Here is a 19,970-nt window from a genome sequence, read left to right on the forward strand (position 1 = left end):
TTATTTTATTTTATGTTTCTGAGCATTTTGCCTGCACATATGCAAGTGCACCTGTGTTGTGCAAAGCCCACAAGGCTAGAAGAGGGCATCTGATCTCCTGGAACCGGGGCTACAAGCAGTTGTTAGTCACTATGTGGGTGCTGGAAATTGAACCTGGGTCCTCTAGAAGAGCATCAGTACTCTTAAACGCTGAGCAATTTCTCCAGCCCCTTATTAAGTCAAATTTAAAACTCAGTGTATAGTGTCACAAAATGAAAGAAAGAATATCAGGACTTGAAGACAAGATTGACAAATTAGAAAATTCAAGCCATAAAAAAGAAAAATAATTATACTAAAGGAATGAACAAAGCATGTGAGATCTCTGGGACACATTAAAAGCCCCAACAAATGAATACTAGGAGCAGAGCGTGGGTTGGAAGTACGTGCTAGAGACCCAGAAAAACCTGTTCAGTGAAATAACAGAAAATTTCTCAAGTCATGGGAAAGACATGCTCACCCAAGAACAGGACACACTTAAAACCAGAAATGGACATTACCAGAAGGGAGCCTTCCACAACATAATACATCTAAACTAATAAAGGTACAAAACAACAAGAACAATACTAAAAGTTGCAGAAGAAGCCCAAAGTCATTTAAAAAGAAAACACATAATAACACCAGATTTCCTATCAGAAACTCTAAAAGTCAGGAAAGTATGGAATCATGCGTTTGAAACTGTAAAAGATGGTAACTGTCAACCTAGATTACTCTATCCAGGGAAATTATCCTTCGGAACTGAAGGACAGCTTCCAAGATAAGCAGAGACTCAAGGAAGTCATGACCACTAAGCCAGCATTACAGACGATACTTAAAGGAATCGCACATACAGAAGAAGCAGCAACAAAACTAACACAATCACAAGAGTAAGGCAAAGAAGAAACTGCACTCCAAGAGCAGACAGACAAATGGGAATTAAGAAAGAACCAAACACAGTCAGTGTACTAAGTCATCAGACTTCTACGGTGAATAGTGAAAGAAGAAATGGACATATATTATTCAAAACAATCAACGAATGACAGGAATTAATACATATGATTTTTAATAAACACACTGAATGTAAATGACTTTAGTTATCCAATTTAAAATACATGTTTATAAATTATTAGATCATTTTTAAAGTTCAAATTTTATTTCCTACAATAAATTTTTCTCAGAGCTAAGGTGTAGTTCAGTGGTGAAGCAATGCATGAAGCCCTGGTTTATTTCCAGCAAGAGAGAGGGAGAGGGAGAGAGACAGAGACAGGGACACAGACAGAGACACAGACACAGAGAGAAAGAGCGAGAGAGAGTCACTTCACCAACAAAGATATAAATACACTGAAAGTGAATCATTGAAAACGATCTTTCAAGCAGATAGAATCCAAAAGTAAGCAGGAGAATTGATGCTTAAATATGACAAAATAGACCTTGGGCCAAAAAGTTCACAAGAGACAGAGAAAGTCTTTACATATTGATTAAAGGATCAATATATCACTAAGATATAATATAAAAATTGCAAATATTTGTAGCAAATGGTGAAGCATACCATTGTAAAGAGTATATACTCTAAGATGGCAAGGGCCTTAGTGCAATAATACTGATGCCTTCAATAACCCACTGTCACCAATACACAGATCACCCAGGAAAGAAACATCAACAAAGAAATATCAATGGTACGTGTTGATCAAATGAACTCATGCATCTATAATATATTCCCAGGTTCAGAATAGTCATAATAACATGGAACTTTTTCCCAAAGCTTATATTTTAGATCATAAAGCAAGTCTTAACAAATACATCACCATGCCTTAACAGAATGAAACAAAAAATCAACAGCAAAGGAACTACAGAAACTGCAAACATAGGAGACTGAACAATATACTATAGGACAAGCAGGAGGTCACTGAAGATATTGGTGGGGACTAAAACTTCCTAGAATCAAGGAAAAATGAAAACATAACACACCACAATCTATCAGATTCAGGAAAAATCGTTCTAAGATGAAATTTTATAATTTTGAGTACTTATAATTTAAAAAGCAACAGCAGAGAGCTGGGCACAGTGGTGTGTCCTTGTAATCTCATCACAGGGAGGCTGAGGCTGAGGATTGCAAGTTTGAAGCCAGTCTGAGCAACACAATGAGTTCCAGGTAAACCTGGGCTATACTGTAAAACTCTGTCTCAAAACAAAGCAAAATAAAAACAGAGGTATTACATATAACCTAATGATGTATCTCAAGATCCTCAAAAAACAACAATCCAAACAAAGAGAAGGAAAGAAACAAAGATCAGGACAGAAATAAGTGAAATAGAAGCTAAACTAATTATAAAGGATTAATGATAACAAGAACTAATCAAAAGAAAAAAATTCAAATAAAATTAGAGACAAAGGGGGCATAACAGGAGAAAGCAATGAAATCCAGAGGATTATTAGGAAAGAATCTGAAAATTTAAATCACATTGGAAATCTAGAATACCTGGGAAATTTTCCAATTACATAAGACCTACCAAAATTGAACTAAGAGGCTATTTAACACATAAACAGATCAATAAGCACCGGGTATGATGCCGTACACCTATGATCCCTACCCTCGGGAGGCAGAGGCAAGAGGATATCTGTGAGACTGAGGCCAGCCTGGTTCACAGAGTGATTTCCAGTGGGCTGGGACTAGAGAGACCCTGTCAAAACAAAAATAGATCAATAAAAAGCAATGAGATTGAGCAGTTAAAAAAAAAGAAAAGAAAGAAAGAAAAAGAAAAAGAAAAAAAAAGTCTCCAGACCAAGAAAGGTCCAGGATCAGATGGATTCACTCCTGAATTCTATCAGACCTTTAAAGAAAAATGAATGGGTTTCACTGTGACATTTCCATACAGGCATATATACTGCCTTGGCCACGGCCACCCTTGTACCCTCTCTCCTGCTGCTCCAATCCCTTCCCATTCCCTACTAGTCCCTCTTGTACTTTAAGGTCATGTCTTTCATTTTTTGCTAATTTCCACAAGTTCAAAAAAGTATGCAATACTTGATTTTCTTGTCTGGTTTATTTCACTTAAAAGTATGTCATCCAGAACCAGGCATGGTGGCATGCGTCTTTATTCCCAGCATGTGGGAGACAGAGGCAGGTGGCTCTCTGTGAGATCAAGGCCAGCCTGGTCTACAGAGCATGTCTAGGTCAGCTGGGGCTACAGGGAGACCCTTTCTCAAACAACAAACAAAAAAAGATGGCATCATCCAGTTCCATCTATATTCCTCAATGTGTGTCTATAGTTACACATTCATCTGTTGGTGTTTGTCCACAAATTCATCTGTTGGCATTTGTTCACACGTCAATCATCTGTTGGTGGGTACTAAGGCTGACTCCGTCTTACATATTGAGTATAATTCCACAATATACATTTATAATTAGAATTTTAAAACAAAACCAAAAAATGGAACATTGTAGTAGAGATTCAGCTTGATGTGACTGCAGCTATCTTGATTCTTAACCAGAATAATAGTTCTCTCGTCAGTTTCCCCAGCACTTTCCCACCATACTGTAAATAAATCATTAGAGAAATGTGTAAAGCTTTACTACCTGACCCAGAACCCGGTGTTGCCAGTGCCAGAAATGTCCCTGGTATCTTTGATCTTAGTCTGGATAAACTAGGAACACTTTAGTTTGTATGAGGTCACTTTTGTCTTCTCCATATTATAAGATCCCTCCTTCTGACCCAGATCCCCAGGATTCACTGGTTTTGCTGCCATTCAGGACTGTGCTTCTGTCAGTAAGTCACAAGAAATTCCACTCTGTGAAATCCTAGATATGTCTGCCTTTATCTCTAGTTTCACAGCACTGTGAGGCCAGTCCTAACTGGAATTGAGCATTTGAGAACAAATCTATTGCTCTGTTATAGTGGTGGATATGTAAAATGCCAACATCTGACCAGTGCAACAGGAAACACTCCAGGTGAGATTACTCAGAAAAAAAGCCAAAATTAGTAAAAAACCCTAAGAGCATGGAAAGGCCTATATTAGTCAGGGTTCTCTAGACAGAACTGATAGAATTAATATATTTATGCTTATATTTGTGTATAATTTATTAATCAGATGACTTTGAAACAGTAACAACCACTAAATCACACCTGAGAGGCTAAGAACCCAATGGTTGCTCAGTTCTTGAGACTGGATGGACGCATCAGCACTTACATGCCACAGTGGCTTTCTCAACATTGGAAAGGATGAGGGTACAGAAGATGCTCTGTCCATAGGTTAGGGTGCCTCAGAAGTCCCAAACTGGAACCCAAAACATGGAGGTTCCTGGAAAGCCACTGGTCGAGAGAGAGAGATGGTCAATCAAAAAGGCAAATAATCCTCCCTCTGCCTTGCCCCTTTTTATCTGGGCTGCAACCAAAATGTGCCTCCCACATTTGGGATGGATCTTCCTACATCAGTTAAGACAACTCCTTATCCCTACTCAGGTGGCATAAAGAACAATCATCACAATCCACCCTTTGGTAACTTGACATACAAACATGGCACTTCAAAAACCTTAACCTTGCTTCTTTTGCCTCTGAAGTCTCATGCTTATTTTATAATATTAAAAACTTAAATTGTTTAATAAAAATTTAAATTATCTATAATGCAGTTGCTTGTTTTTTAAGAGTAGAGATTTATCGGGGGGCTCCTTATTCGAACATCACACTAATTCACTCAAATGAAGTGATATAAGCAAAATTTTAATGATCATTACCAAAGTCCAGAAAGTTGTTGCATTTGACTTTAAATGCCCACCAACTCAAAACATATCATTAGAGGTCTGTCACATAGAACCATGGTGTGAATGGTTTATTTGAACAAAATTTTTTAAGCTAAAGGATGCAGTTCATATGACTTGGGTTACTGGGAAACCTAACTTTTTAGAAAGGTTTATAGAATCAGTGTTCATAAAATTCTGCTTTTCTCATGGATACCTCCAAAGACAGATTTCACAAATCTCCCCCTGCTCCCTGCCCCCTGCCCCCAGCCCCCAATAGGTATTAAGGTACCAGCTTTCCTTGATGGTATCATCACAGACTGTTGGTGTCAGTTCACTGGGATTTTTGCTAAAAGATGTTTCTTGTACTTTGGAAGAAACTAGATGACTTCATACATGTCTTTTAGTTTGAATTGAATTGCTGTACCTATACTACAAATTACTTCTTGTTTGTTTGTTTGTTGTTTGGTTTGTTTGTTTGGTTGGTTGATTGGTTGGTTGGTAGACTGATGATTGTGTTTTGAGACAGGGTCTCACAAAGCAGCTCAGGCTGGCCTTGAATTCACAGCTCTCCCTACAACAGCCTGTCAAGTGCTGGGATGACAAGTGTGAGTCACATGCCCAGCTGCTAAATTATAAGACTGGTTGTCTCTAAAAATCTTTTAATAAATCAGAAACTTAGACTTATAATACTTTTTTCCTATAAATAGTCCTCGATATATATTATAACACAAATATTAGGACTGCTTAAAAGTTTAATAAATTGAGATTTAAATATAGATTTGGGGCCAGGGGTTTTTAGCTCAGATATAGAGCATCTAGCATGTGTAAGGCTCTGAGCTTGAGTCCCAGCACTGAAAACTAAATAAAAAAATAAGTAAAGTTCTTTTTTACTGAACCTAATATCATGTGTAATGTGTGAGCTTAAGTTGGGATCAAATTCAGCTTTGGTCTCCACGGCTCTTGCTTCTTGGAATTTCCTGACTTTCCAGTCCCTCTTCCCCCTCTACACTTTAGAAATCATAGCTGTCCTTCCTTTCCTCACACTGTGTAAAATTATGGCAAGACTGACAGGGACTGCACTGAGTCTGATATTGGCTGTGGGTTAAAAGGACCAGCCTCACCTGGTGGCAGCACTCTGGAGGGGTAGGAACACTCTCAGGACTCAGTTTTATTGTCTCCTCTGCTCCAGGCCCACTGCTACCACCTCCTAGTCCTATATGGAATTCTCTCCTCCCTTGGCGACTCTAATAGAGTCTTACACATAGTAACTAATACATTAGAAGAAACGCTGGGAGTAAGAAGACTCCCTCTATGGCTTCTTAACTCTTTTCTACATTAACCTAAAGGCAGAGTATACCATTCAGAAGTTGGCCATGGCAGGACATTAAAAACAGCATCAAGGGAATTCTGTTTTCACAGGAATGTTCCTGCAGTGAACACCCCATATCTCAATCTGTATATCTGTGTACGGGTATATATGCATTTATATATACATCTACACATGTACACAGCTATTCATTTACACTGCACATTTCATTGGTGATTCCCCCTGAGGCACTCACTGTTTGGCATTTAGTTGTGAAAGTACTGAAGGATTAAAAGATACATAATGAGACACAAAATGAATTCCTAGATTCACATTTTCATAAAAGTTCAAGTTAGTTACAATTAATCTTCAACATATAAACTGGTTGACCCCTAAAAACTTCACTTGGAAGCAATCATTTGGAATCTAATGTCCTCCTTCCAAAAACTTATGTTTAATGTGATTATAATATTAGAGTCCTATCAATGCAGTGTCTCAAGATTTGAGATCAGTTCTTCACAACTGAACCAACACAATATGAAACAGTCGTTTGTGCGGCAGCTTTGGTTTGTTAGTATTCAGGCTTTCATCTCATCTAATGTCCTGCTCCTCAGCCCTTCCATTCCTCCTTGCTTTCACCCATTATGGCTGTCTTTCCTCTTCCTCAGGTAAGTACAGTAGCTGTAGGCCTGAGCTAGGAGTCAGACCAGTATGATGTTTAGGGGGTTGGTCCATCTGAGAAAAACTCACATGCAGAGATTCTGACAATGCCCTAAGAGTTTTGACTGTTACTTATTAATAGTTATAAACAGGTTACGACAAATTTCCCTCTGGTGATCTGATCTTATTTTTCTTTCTACTTAGCTCCCAGAAGAAAGTTACCCATACTTACAAGTCCATCTTAAATTCACTAAACTGATTCAGAGTCACTTGACTGGTACACAAAATGGGAACTAAAAGAAGAGAGCGAAGGTTTTTATCTTGACCTTTCTTTTCCCTCTTGCCAGTGATGTGCACGCGCGCACACACACACACACACACACACACACACACACACACAGACTCATTAGAGGCTATTTCAGCAGTTCCAGTTCTGTACTCTGAATGTCTTTAGTTCTGTCATAATTCCTTTTTTTACTTTTAATGCCCTGAAATCCTGTGGGGAAAAGAATCTGATTGCCTTGCAACATGTTTGACTGCATTTTTTTTTTTGTCCGTGCTCTTTTTCAGCAGAGTTGTGGATTCTTTTGCAGTGTCTACTGTATCCTCTGATGGTGGTGGCTGAGTGGATTTCACTGATCTGAGTTGTGAAACTTATTAGGAGCATAAATAGCACTAACAGATTCCTTACCAAGGAGAAGCCTCTGCAGGTAACTTTCTCCTCTATAGATTATGACATATACAAAATACACATTTCAACTGTCAAATTCATAAAGTCATGTTAAATGTTCACTGTTTCATAAGTCTAAATGAGTTTTAGTCAACTTGCCTTCCAGTGTATGTGAGGCCATAAAAGTCACTGCGTGTGCCAAGTGTGATTGTACACACTGGAGGATCATGAGTTTGAGGTCAGTCTGAACTAACTAGTAAGTTCAAGGTTAACCTGGGAAGAAGACTTGCCCCAAACAAACAAGCAAAAAGTCACTGCTGTCCCAACATACTCCCCAGCAGGGACTCTTCAGTCACCCCCACAGGGCATGGAGACCCAAGAAGGCTACCTGTGCCCCACTCCCAACACCTCTTCATTTCAGTCAACATAAAGCCCTAGATGTTGCAGCTACTTGCCAGGGACTGCTACCTCCTTTTCATCTCTCTCATTTGCTTTGGTATTCACCAGATCCCCATCCACTCCCCACCAAGGACTCTCCATCTGCCTTAACTGGTGGGGAGAACCGGACCCCTCCATACCTTCAGGACTCACCAGAGCCATTCCAGCTGCGTGACTGGTACTCTCCAGTTGCCCCACTGGCCCTGAGATTCAGGACTAGTCCACACTGCCAAGGGAAACTGGTTCTAAGCTCTCTGGCTGAGTCGCTTCAAGCACCAGACTGCAGCTGACAAGCAGAAGGTCTGGGATCGATGCTATAACCCTAAGTACCAGACAGAGGAAACTGACCCTGACCCTGCTGTCAATTAGCCCCCTCCTGAACACTATAAACACCTCTGCTGAAAGGTAAGTTGAACAAAAAAGAAATTAACTCTAGATGTGTGAGCTCCAATGCAGAAATTAAAAAGAACATGAAACAAAATACCATGTCTCCTCCAAAATAATACAAAGCCCATAGTAAGGGCCCCTAATGAAAATGACCTGGAAGAATGTCCAGACAAAGAATTCAAAAGAATGACTTTAACTATAGTCAAACAATTCAAAAATGAGAAAAATAAAGAGATGAATGAAATAAGGAAGTCAGTCTAAGACATGAAAATAGAGTTTGAATGGTTGAAGAAAATCCAAACTCAAATGATGCTGGAAATAAACCCAATAAGCCAAACAAAAACCTCAGTGGAAAGCCTCATCAACAGAATGGAACGTGTTGAAAAGAGAGTCAGGGATGGATGACAAACAGAGGAATTGAATCACTCAGTAAATTCAATGAGAAATTTTTTAAAAACATATGAACAGAACATGGGAGAGTTTGGGAACACCATGAAAAGATGTAATAAATTATGGGCATGTAAGAAGGAGAAGAATACCATACCAAAATCATAGAAAATATATTCAGTAAAATCATAGAAGAAAATTTCCCAGACCTAGAGAAAGAAATGCTCATCTAGGTACACAAGACATACAGAACAACAAATAGAATCAGGAAAGAAATTCTCCACCACAAATTTTATAATTAAAACCTTAAAAATACAGAAGAAAGAATATTGAAACCTGAAAGAGAAAGATCAAGTCCATATAAAGGCAACCCCAGTATAATAACACTTGCTTATTTGACAGAAAGATTTAAAGTCAGAGGGCCTGGGGCTGGAGAGATGGCTCAGTGGTTAAGAACACTGATTGTTCTTGCAGAAGACCCAGGTTTGAATCCCGGCACCCACATGGCAGCTAACAACTGTCCATAACTCCAGTTCCAAGGGATCTGACAGCCTTTTCTGTCTTCCACAGGCATTGCACGACATGGGTGCACTTACATGCAGGCATAACCTTCATACCCATAAAATAAAAATAATAAGATTTTTTTTAAAGTCAGAAGGGCCTGGAAAGATATATTCTAAATCCAGAAATGCCACAACAGTCAACCCAGACTTTTATACTCAGCAAAAATATATATTAAAGAAGAAATAAAAAGCTTTCATAAAAACAGATAAGGAATTTATGACTACTAAGCCAGGTATACATAGAATATTAGAATGAATACTTCAATCTAAAAAGAAGGATAGACACATGTAAGAAGTCACAAGGAAGGAATAAAGAATGCATGGCAGGTCATCAAAAGCAATCAGAAAACACCACAAAATCAGCAAAATGATAAGAATTAATATACATTGCTCAAAAATAATTCTAAGTATTAATGGTCTAAATTCCCCCAAATAAAAAGACACAGAGTAGCAGACTGGGTTAGAAAACAGGGTCCATCTTTTTGCTGCCTCCAAGAAACACACCTCACCATAAGTGGTAGACATCATCTTGAGATAAAAGTGTGGAAAAGGTATTGCAACCAAACAGAACTAAGAAACAAGAAGGTAAAGCTACTGTACTATCTGACAAAATTGACTTCAAACCAAAACTACTAAAAATAGGTGAGGACACTTCATATTCACTGGAAAAATCCACCACCAACAGGATATTACAGTTCTAAACATTTACCCACCAGACACAGAAGCACCCAATTTCATAGGAGAAATACTATTAGATCTGAAACCTCAGATTAACCACAACACAGTGATAGTGGGTGAGTTTAATACCCCATTCTCACCAATAGATAGGTCATTCAGACAAAAACTAGAGAGACTACGGAGTTAAATGACATCATAAACCAAATGGACTATTCAACCCAAGCACTAGAGAACATACATTTTGCTCAAAAACCCATGAATATTTCTCCAAAACAGACCACATGTTAGGACACAAAGCAAGTCTCAACAAATAATAGAAAACTGAAATAATAATGTGCATTTTATCTGACCAAAACAGAATGAAGTTAGATATCAATAGCAATAGAAGCTAAAGAAAGTACCAAAAATTATGAAAACAAAATAACACTGATAAACACAGATACAAAAATTCTCAAATAAATACTTGAAAACCAAATTCAAGAATACATCAAAAAGATTATCCACCATGATCAAGTCTGTTCCATCCCAGGTTTTCAGGGATGGTTCAGTGACCACAAATCAATAAACAAAAGCCATGACATAAATTGACTCAAGGACAGAAATCAAATGATTATATCATTAGATCTAGGAAAGGCTTTTGACCAAATCCAGGATCCCTTCATGGTAACAGTCCTGGGAAATCTAGAGCTACAGGGCACACAGCTCAACATAATAAAGGCAATATACAATAGGTCCACAGTCAACATCATGATAAATAGAGAAAATTCGGAACATTTCCACTAAGATCAGGACATCAAAAATGTCTACTCTCTCCACTCCTCTCCATGTAGTGCTTGAAGTGTTAGCCAGAGCAGTAAGACAAGTGAAGGAGATAAAGTGGATGCATGTAGGAAAGGAGACAAAGTATTCTTATTTGCAATTATATGATTCTATAATTAAAGACTCCAAACACTCCACCAGAAAACTCCTAGAGCTGATAAACACATTTAGCAAAGTAACAGGAAACAAAATTCACACATAAAACTCAGTAGTCTCCCTATATACAAACAACAAACATACCAAGAAAGAAATCAAGGAAACAATAACATTCCCAACAGCCTCAAAAAATAAAGTGTCTTGGAATAAATCTAGCCAATGAAGTGAAAGACTTGTGCAATGAAAACCGTAAGACACTGAAAAATAATTGAAGATACCAGAAGACAGAACAACTTCCCATGCTCATGTTGTGAAAATGACCATCTTACCAAGTGATCAAACTGGATAACTACATATAGAAGAATGAAACTATATCCTTATCTCTCACTTTAAACAAAACTCAACTCCAAATGGACCAAGGACCTAAACATAAGACTTGATACCCAGAATCGGATAAAGAAAGTGTGGGGTATGCTCGAACTTATTGTCACAGGAAAAGACTTTCTTAACAGGAAATCAATAGCACAGGCATTAAGATCAACTATTGACAAATGGGACTTCATAAAAAAAAACCACCTTTTGTATAGCAAAAGATACCATTATTTATGTGAAGAGGCAGCCTACACAGTGGGAAAATTTATATCTGGTACTGTAAATCTGGCACTGAATCCATGACTGGGGGCTCATAGGCCATAGGGGTGCCAAATGAACATAGTCTCAAACTGCCTTCTAAATATGTATCTCTAAATCCAGATTTCTGCAGTTCTGGGTCCTGACCAAAGAAACTTCTCTTTTTCAGTGGATAGCAGTTAATACAGAGACTCACAACTAATCAAAACGTCCAAAGTGTGTGCCTGTGGAATGATCAGCCCTAAATGGGGCCTCTATATCACACCCCTCTCCCTAAAGCTCAGGGAACCTCTGGGAAAAGAAGATAGATTGTAAGAGCCAGAGAGATCAGGGAGGTTGGGACCAAAATAGTGTCTTCTGGAAACAACAGGACCATTGAACTTGTAAAATCATAGCAAGTGTGGCTGCCAACACAAGGTCAAACCAGTCAGCATTCCATAATTGATGGTGCAGGGGTACAAAAGGCCCTACCCATACCAGAGGAGCTATTGACAGAGTAGCTATTGGCTACTGGAGGGGAGAGAGTAAGCTTTCTTTAGGGGTGTGGTCCCTGATAGGTTGGTCACCTTCTAATGGATGGCCTCACGCAAATGCTTATGTGGGGAGCATTAATTGGACTCAGTGATTATAAAAAAAAAGAGAAGGGTTGGAAAGATGGCTCAGTGGTTAAAAGCATGGGCTGCTCTTGCAGAGGACCTGGGTTGGATTCCAAGCACCCAAATGGTTGCTAACAACTGGCATAACTCTTATTTATTATTTTTATTTTATGTGTATGAGTGTATTGCCTACATGTATGTAAGTGCACCTGTGTTGTGCAATCCCAGCAGAGGTCATAAGAGGGCATCAGAGCCCCTGGAGCTGGAGCTATGAACAATTGTTAACCACCATGTAGGTGCTGGGAATAGAACCCAGGTCCTCTGCAAGAGCAGCCAGTGCTCTTAACCACTGACCCATCTCTCCAGCCTGAAATAAATCTTTGAAATAAGAAAAAAATAGGGGCGGGTCCAAGAGTGGTGGCATACACCTTTAATCCCAGCACTGGGGAGGCAGAGGCAGGTGACAGTTCCAGGGGATCTGACACTCTCTTCTGACCTCCATGGGCATTGCATGGCACAGGTGCACTTACATACATGCAGGCAATACACTTATACACATAAAATAAAAATAATAAATAAAATATTGTTTTAAAAGAGGCTATGAAATTGGAAAAGGACCATGGAGAGAGATATAGGAGTTGGAGAGAGGAGCAGGGGTGAACATGACTGAAATATGTTGTATGAAAATATGAAAGAATAATTAAAATATATTAAAAAGGTGTTGAAACATAAAAATGAAAATAAGAAATAATCGTAGGAGCTGAGAAGTATCTCAGTCAGTAAAGTACCTGCCACAGACTATGAGGACTTGGATCAGATTTCTAGTACTTATATAAAAGTCATGCATGGTCACACACATCTGTCTCTGTGATGGTGGAGGGGAGCAGAGATAAGCAGGTTCCTAGTGCTTTCTGGCCAACCAGTCTAGTAAATTGGTGAGAACTCTGGGTTCATTGAAAGGCCAAAAAAAAAAAAAATCTCAAAAATAAGGTGGAGAACAATAGTAGAGTCAACCTCTGGTCTCCACACACATGTAACATAAACCTGCACACACACAAGTACACACATATATTACACACATACACCTCAAATAATCAGGAAAATAGACAAGATGAAATCACAGGTGTAAAAGTATAGTTAACGAAACATGTAAATCATTGAAAGAAAAATGGAAGTTTGGATACATGTGAAAGTTAATTAGTTCAGAGTTAGAAAATAGAATTGAAAAACTCTTCCAGAAAATAATAGAATAATAGGAAAGAATAGACAGAAGAAACAAAAGAAAAAACAGATAGTAATAGAGAAATATTTATATTTATGTATAATCTAGATAAGGAAATGCAAGAAGAAAAGAAGATGAAATATGTAGAACTTAATTTATCAGAATTAAAGAAAGAATATCCAGTACCACAGGTGACAGTTCATCAACAAACACTGAAACAGCACTTACTGTGTAAGGTTTTTTTTTTTGGTCTTTTTTGAGACAGGGTCTCCCTGTAGCCCCAGCTATCCTGAAACTCACTATGTAGACCAGGCTGCCTTGAACTCACAGAGAACTGTGTAAGACTTTTTATAATTGGTTTTTATTGAATTTTTTGAGTATTTTATACAGAACATCTCAAACAATGTTACTCATCTTTATATCCCATCCCCACGGGCACCCTCCCATAGGCCCCCTCTGTCCCCCACTGGAGCCCATATACTCTGTCATCCCTGTTAAGACCCACTGTGTCATCAGTGTCCCCAGCCGTTCCCCAGTGCAAGTCCATCCACTGAGGTCTAGTCTGCCTATCTAGAGTCCCTTGTTTTAGGAAGATCTACTGGAAGTGGAGGATGCCACAGAGCATGTGTGAAGGTCAGAGGACAAATTTCAGGGGTTAATTCTCTTTATATGCAAGTCAGTTCATTAGGTTTTGTGGCAAGTGCCTTTACCTACTAAGTCGTCTCACTGGTCTCCCCAGTGCTAGGTTTTACCCTAACATTTCACAAACATGACCTCAACTGGTCATCAGAACAACCACTCATATAGTTACCTCCATTAACTCCCATTTAAGAGTGAGGACATTTAATGGGGCTGGAGAGATGGCTCTGTTGTTAAGAGCACTGGTTGTTCTTGCAGAGTCCCAGTACCCACATGGCAGCTAACCACCATCCATTACTCCAGTTCCAGGGAATCCAATGCCCTCTTCTGTCTCCACATACACTGCATGACATGGGTGCACTTATACACATTCAGGCATAACACTTGTACACATAAAAAATTTTAAAATACGTCAAAAAAAGAGTGAAGTCATCCAATCATAGATAGGTTAAATAGCTTATCCAGAGTAAAACTGTGTAAGTTGCTGGACTGCACTCAACAATCTCACACCTCTTTGACTTCATAGGAATACCTTTAGTTCATGTTAAGTCAGATTTTCAGGCTGTAAAAATGCTAATGTTCATCTTCATCAATAGTATCAGTATCACTCTGAAAACTTCTTCCATGATTCTTTTGTTGTTGTTGTTTGGGTTTTGGTTGTTGTGGTGTTTTGAATGAGAACTGTCCCCTATAGGCTCAGATATTTGAATACTTGGTCCCCAGTTGATGGGTGAAGCTTTTGGGGGAGGCTATCGGGGAGACAAAGCTTTCTGGAAAAAGTACATCATGGGGGGCATGCTTTGAGGCTTTAAATCCTCACCCCACTTTCCATTCTTCTCTCTTCTCTCTTTCTTTCTTTCTCTCTCTCTCTCTCTCTCTCTCTCTCTCTCTCTCTCTCTCTCTCTCTTTCTCTCTCCTCTCTCTCTCTCTCTCTCTCTTCCCTTCCTGCATGTAGGGTGAGTTGTCTCTCAGCTTCCTGATCCTTACATCATGCCCACACTTATTGCCATGACTCCCTACTGTTATGAACTCTCCCTATGGATCCATAAGCCAAAATAAACTCTTCTATATGTCACTTTTGATCATGGTATTTTTATCATAGCAACAGAAAAGTAACTAATACAGAAGTTGGTACCAGAAAATTGGGTGGTTGCTATGAAGAAACTGCTCATGTTGTTTTAAAGGGGCAGGGGGATGTGGAAGACTTTATAACTTTGGACTAGAAAATCAGTTGAGATCTAACTCAAGAGGTTTCAGAGTGGAAAATGGTCTCTATTTGCAGCTGGGTAAAGGCCATTTGTGTGATATTTTGGTAAAGAACTTACTGCCTTCTGATCTTGTCCTAAGGACTTGCCTGAGGCTAAATTAAAATGTACTGGACTAATTTATTTTGTGGAGGAAATTTCAAGGAAGCATAACACTGAGTCTGTGGAATGGTTATTACTGATAACTCTTATGCAGGTCTACAATAAAAAAGAGAAAGAGGGCAGAAAGAAATATAAAAGGTACAGCTTGGAAAGAAAAAGATCACTAAAGAACTTAATAGTACAGCCAAGGCATGGCTGAAAAATAGGCTGTAATTGTTAAGGAGATTAATACCATTAAGAAGACCTGGGACAACGGGAAGGGTGCCCACGGGGAAAGACCCCACCCAGCTAGGCTTCCAACTTGTGAAAGGAGAAAGCCTAAGAGGTTGCTTGCTCCTAGGAAACAAGTGGTTCAACACATGAAAGCCATTGCTAATGTGGTCAAAGGGACAAGGATCCATTCCAAGCTGGCAGCTGAGCTTGGCTGTGTTGTCCATTTGTGTCCATGCTTTGGAAGCATGAAAAATGCCAGAGTTAGGGGCCTATAGATACTCCGTCTGCAGAGAATCTCCTTCAGAGAGCCACTGGGGCTAGGAAATGTGTGTCAGGGGACTGACTCCCTGCAAGGGAACTTTGAGAGGTCATTGGGTGAAGCTGTGAAAATGAAGCCTGAGTTGCAGTGGAGACGCCAAGATGTAAGAAATGAGATGCACAAGACATCTGCCAAGGAGAGTTGCACACAGGAAGTGGAATCAGCCGGAGAGAGAGATGTATATTGCAGGCAGCAAAGCTGAAGTGGCAGAGCCATCTAAGCCCTATGAAACCAAAGTCCCAGACACTGGACACGGAGCTACAGGAGTTGGTGTTTTCCCTGACGGGTTTCATTATTGCTTTGGTTCAGCATTTCTTCACTATGTCCCCCATTTCTTCCTTTTGGAGTGGAAATGTATAGTCTGTACCACTGTATGTCAGAAGTATGTAATTTTCTTTTTGAACTTACAAATAGTTACAGTTAAAGAGTTTGTCTTGGGGGAAAAAAAGAGATTGTCTTGAGTCTCAAAAGAGACTGTTGAGAATATTAAAGACTATAGAGATTTTTGAAGTTGCATTAAATGCATTCTGCATCATGATACGACCCTGACTCTATGGGGTCCAGGGGGTGAAATTTGGTGTTTTGAATGAGAAATGTTCCTCATTGGCTCAGGTATTTGAACATTTGGTCTCCAGTTGATGGCACTTGTTTGGGGGAGATTATGGGGAGGTATAGCTTTGCTGGAGGAAGAACATCACTGAGGGCAGGCTTTGAGGGTATATGGTCTCGCTCTATTTCCAGTTTGCTGTCTCTGCTTACTGCATGTATGTGGGATGTAAGCTCTCAAGTTCCTGATCCTACTATCATGCCTCCCACTTGCTGTCATGCCTCACTCCTCTACCCCGTTATTGACTCTCCCTCTAGAAATGTATGCCAAAATAATTGCTTCTCTATGTTGCTTTTGGTCATGATGTTTTATCACAGCAACAGAAAAGTAACTAATCCAGTTGTTTTTGGAGAGTCCTGTCAATGCTCATGACAATGAGAAAATGAATCCTAAGATTCTAGAGCAAATAGTCATTTTAGTGCCACAACCTAGTTCTTAATAATCTTACATTTCAAAGGTATCTAAAAGTAGGCTTTAGATATTCTACCACTGTGCTGGATAGCTTTAGTGTCAACTTGACACACCTAGGTTGAGGCAGCCTCAGTTGGGGAATTGCCTTCACTGGACTGGCCTGTGGTCATGTCCATGGGGCATCTTCTTGACCAATGAGTGATGTGGGAGGGCCCAGCCCACTGTGGGTGGTGCCACTCCTGGGCAGGTGGGTCTGTGTTGCATAAGAAAGTGGGCTGAGCAGGGACCAGGAGAACAAGTCAGTAAGTACTGATCCTCCATGGCCTGTGCTCCAGCTCCTGCCTCCAGGTTCCTGCCCTGAGTTCCTACATTGGGCTCCCCGATGAACTGGGACTCAGGAGATATAAGCTAAGAAAACCCTTTCCTCCCAATGTTGGTATTGGTCAGAGTATTTTGTCACAGCAATGGAGAAACAAACTAAGACAACCACACACTTCAGATACTACTGAAATTTTTAGAGATTACATTTTCCAATATTTTCACATATCTGACTTTGCCACAATTTTTGCATTAATTTTTTTCCTTTAAGTCAATTTACAGATATCACACATGGTAATGAGTTCCAAATCTCTGAGTGATAAATAGTTCAAGTTCATAATAAACATTTTCTCCCAGTCACATCTCAAATGAAAATGCCAGTATGTTCTCATGGCATGTTTGTGTCATATCAAAAGAGAACACTTTCTGGAGTTTGTAAAAAGGAATATTGATTTGGTGACATATTATTAAGAAATAAGTCATGACAGCACTTAGGTGCATATGCTATTCTAAATGCTTTACACATTAATTTTCACAATAATCTTCAGTTCTACAGTATTATTATCTTATTTTACATGTGTGAGCAATGAGTTACAGAGCGGATGAAAGATGTAGACCTGAAATTCCAATCACCTGACTCAAGAATCCATGCTATTAGCCACAGCACTTTCCTAACTTCTCAAGTGTTTAAGTGGGTTAAAAAATTTACAGTGTGCATTTCTTTGCTACTAATAAGCACTGTGAATCTCTGAGACCGGAGTCTTCTGAGGCTCCTAAACTTATCTGACCACAGAATCTTTCTGACCATGGAAAAGTGGGAGAAACACATTTTTCAAACATTATTAAATGGTATTTCTTTATTTTGTCAAGTAAAAGTTTTCCCCTTTACAAGTCAATTTTGGACTAACCAGTAGCTCAAAAGTCTAACCACAGATGGACTTTAATATTGTTATTCTTTCAGCTTGTTTGCAAAGAAGCCTGCAATTTGCATTATCAAATGTTTTTGGCCTGGACCAAGGGCTCATGAAAGTCACTTTTCAAGTCCCAGGTACGTATTCCATTGATCTTAAAGCATGTCTCGGGTTCCTTCAGGCCTTGAGAAAGAAGATTCTTTTTTGCAAAAACAAAGCCATCTGTAAAATGCTTTACAGCAGGAAGTCCAATGCAGAATACACTGATAAAACAGGGAAAAGTGCTCAGACCACCAAAAGGTACAAATGTATCTGCTTCCATTGGCAGCCTTAAGAGATCATTGGATTTTTTCAGATGGCTTCAGTTGAGGAAGAGCTTGGCAGACACTCAAGTAACTCCTTAGATTGAGCAGATTGAGGTGCGAGGCCAAAAATTCTAGGCAAGTTCCTTGGGGGCACCAATCTGCACGGGATGTAAGACATTCACAGATGTTACCTAAACTCCTTTCAGGGAGAACACCATTTGAAGCCTGAAGTGACACCCTGATAAACTGTTTAGGGGCACAGATATGACTTCCTGCACAGGACACTAATAACAGGAAATTAAATTGTCTCTAAGGAAGGTGAACATTGTAAACTAACCCTTTTTAAATATTTTATTTATTTTATTTTGTGTATGAGTGTATTGCCTGCATGTATGTAAGTGCACCCATGTCATGCAATGCCCCCAGAGGTCAAAAGAGGGCATCAGATTCCTGGAACTGGAGTTATGGACAGTTGTTAGTGGCCATGTGGGTGCTGGGAACTGAACCTGGCTCCTCTGCAAGATCAGTCAATGCTCTGCTGAGCCATCTTTCCAACCCCATAAACTAACACTAAACATTATGATTATTCACAATTCACAGATAGAAATAGCCACAGTACAAGTTTGGGGTAGGTGAAAATTACTTAAACCTGTTGCCAGACTCTAATGAAAATATTTCTCAGAGCAAATCTGCAACACATACATAAACCCATTTAACAAAACATCTGGTGGCCAAGAGGAACAAATAATTCATAAGCTCTAATGTATATTTTGTTGTTCAAATGTCACTTTACATGAAAAAATGTATCTTCAACAGATTCCCAGTATTACAAGGGCCAAATTCTCTTAACCTATGGACTGAAGACAAGACTATATAGGGACCAAGCCTCATGTGTCATCTTTAAGGGTATACAGTAGACACGTCATACGATTCTTATATCATTTTCTCGCATAGACTGAATACTGGAGCTTATTCATAGGTCTTAAATTTTCATATAATTCCAACATCCATCACATTGATTTGTAAGCCATTAATCTCACTAATAAAAATCCATTTGTGACCTTCATTGTAGTGACAAACATTATTTCAGGAGTTAATTGAGATGGAATAACTGAAGCCCTTCTGGTGGCCATTCCTGTGGAATGGTTTCCTGAGTCAAATACTAGTTCACTATCCCCAAACCAAACACCAACCACTAGATCAAACAGCTATCTGTACAGGAAAAGCTTAAAGTGACTAAAACATGCCTGTTAGCACACAGCCTAACACTATAGTATTTTAAAGAAAATTACTGGCACAAATAAAGCTTTTTAAACTGTGAATTTGTCAAACATCATTTGCATACAGTTTGCATTCTTTGTAAATTTTTTATTGAATTTTGTGTATTTCATGCAGAATATCTTAATCATGTTTATAGCCCCTTCCCCATTGGCACCCTCCCATAGCTCTTCTCCCCTGGAACACATGCATTCTGTTATTTGTATTAAGGCCTATCATGTCAAGTCACAGTTTGCACTTATAAGCAGGTACATGTGTGATCCTGATTCTACTAACCAAGGCTGAAAGTGAAACCAAAGTTTAAAATTCACTACATCTGACTTGTATCACTTACTTTTTAAATCCATAGTGCTCAAGCCAGAGATGCAAAGGGCTCTCTTTGAATCTCTGCATGCTA

The sequence above is a fragment of the Nannospalax galili genome, unplaced genomic scaffold (assembly GCF_000622305.1).
Source record: "Nannospalax galili isolate Female #2095 unplaced genomic scaffold, S.galili_v1.0 scaffold140, whole genome shotgun sequence".
Lineage (NCBI taxonomy): Eukaryota > Metazoa > Chordata > Mammalia > Rodentia > Spalacidae > Nannospalax > Nannospalax galili.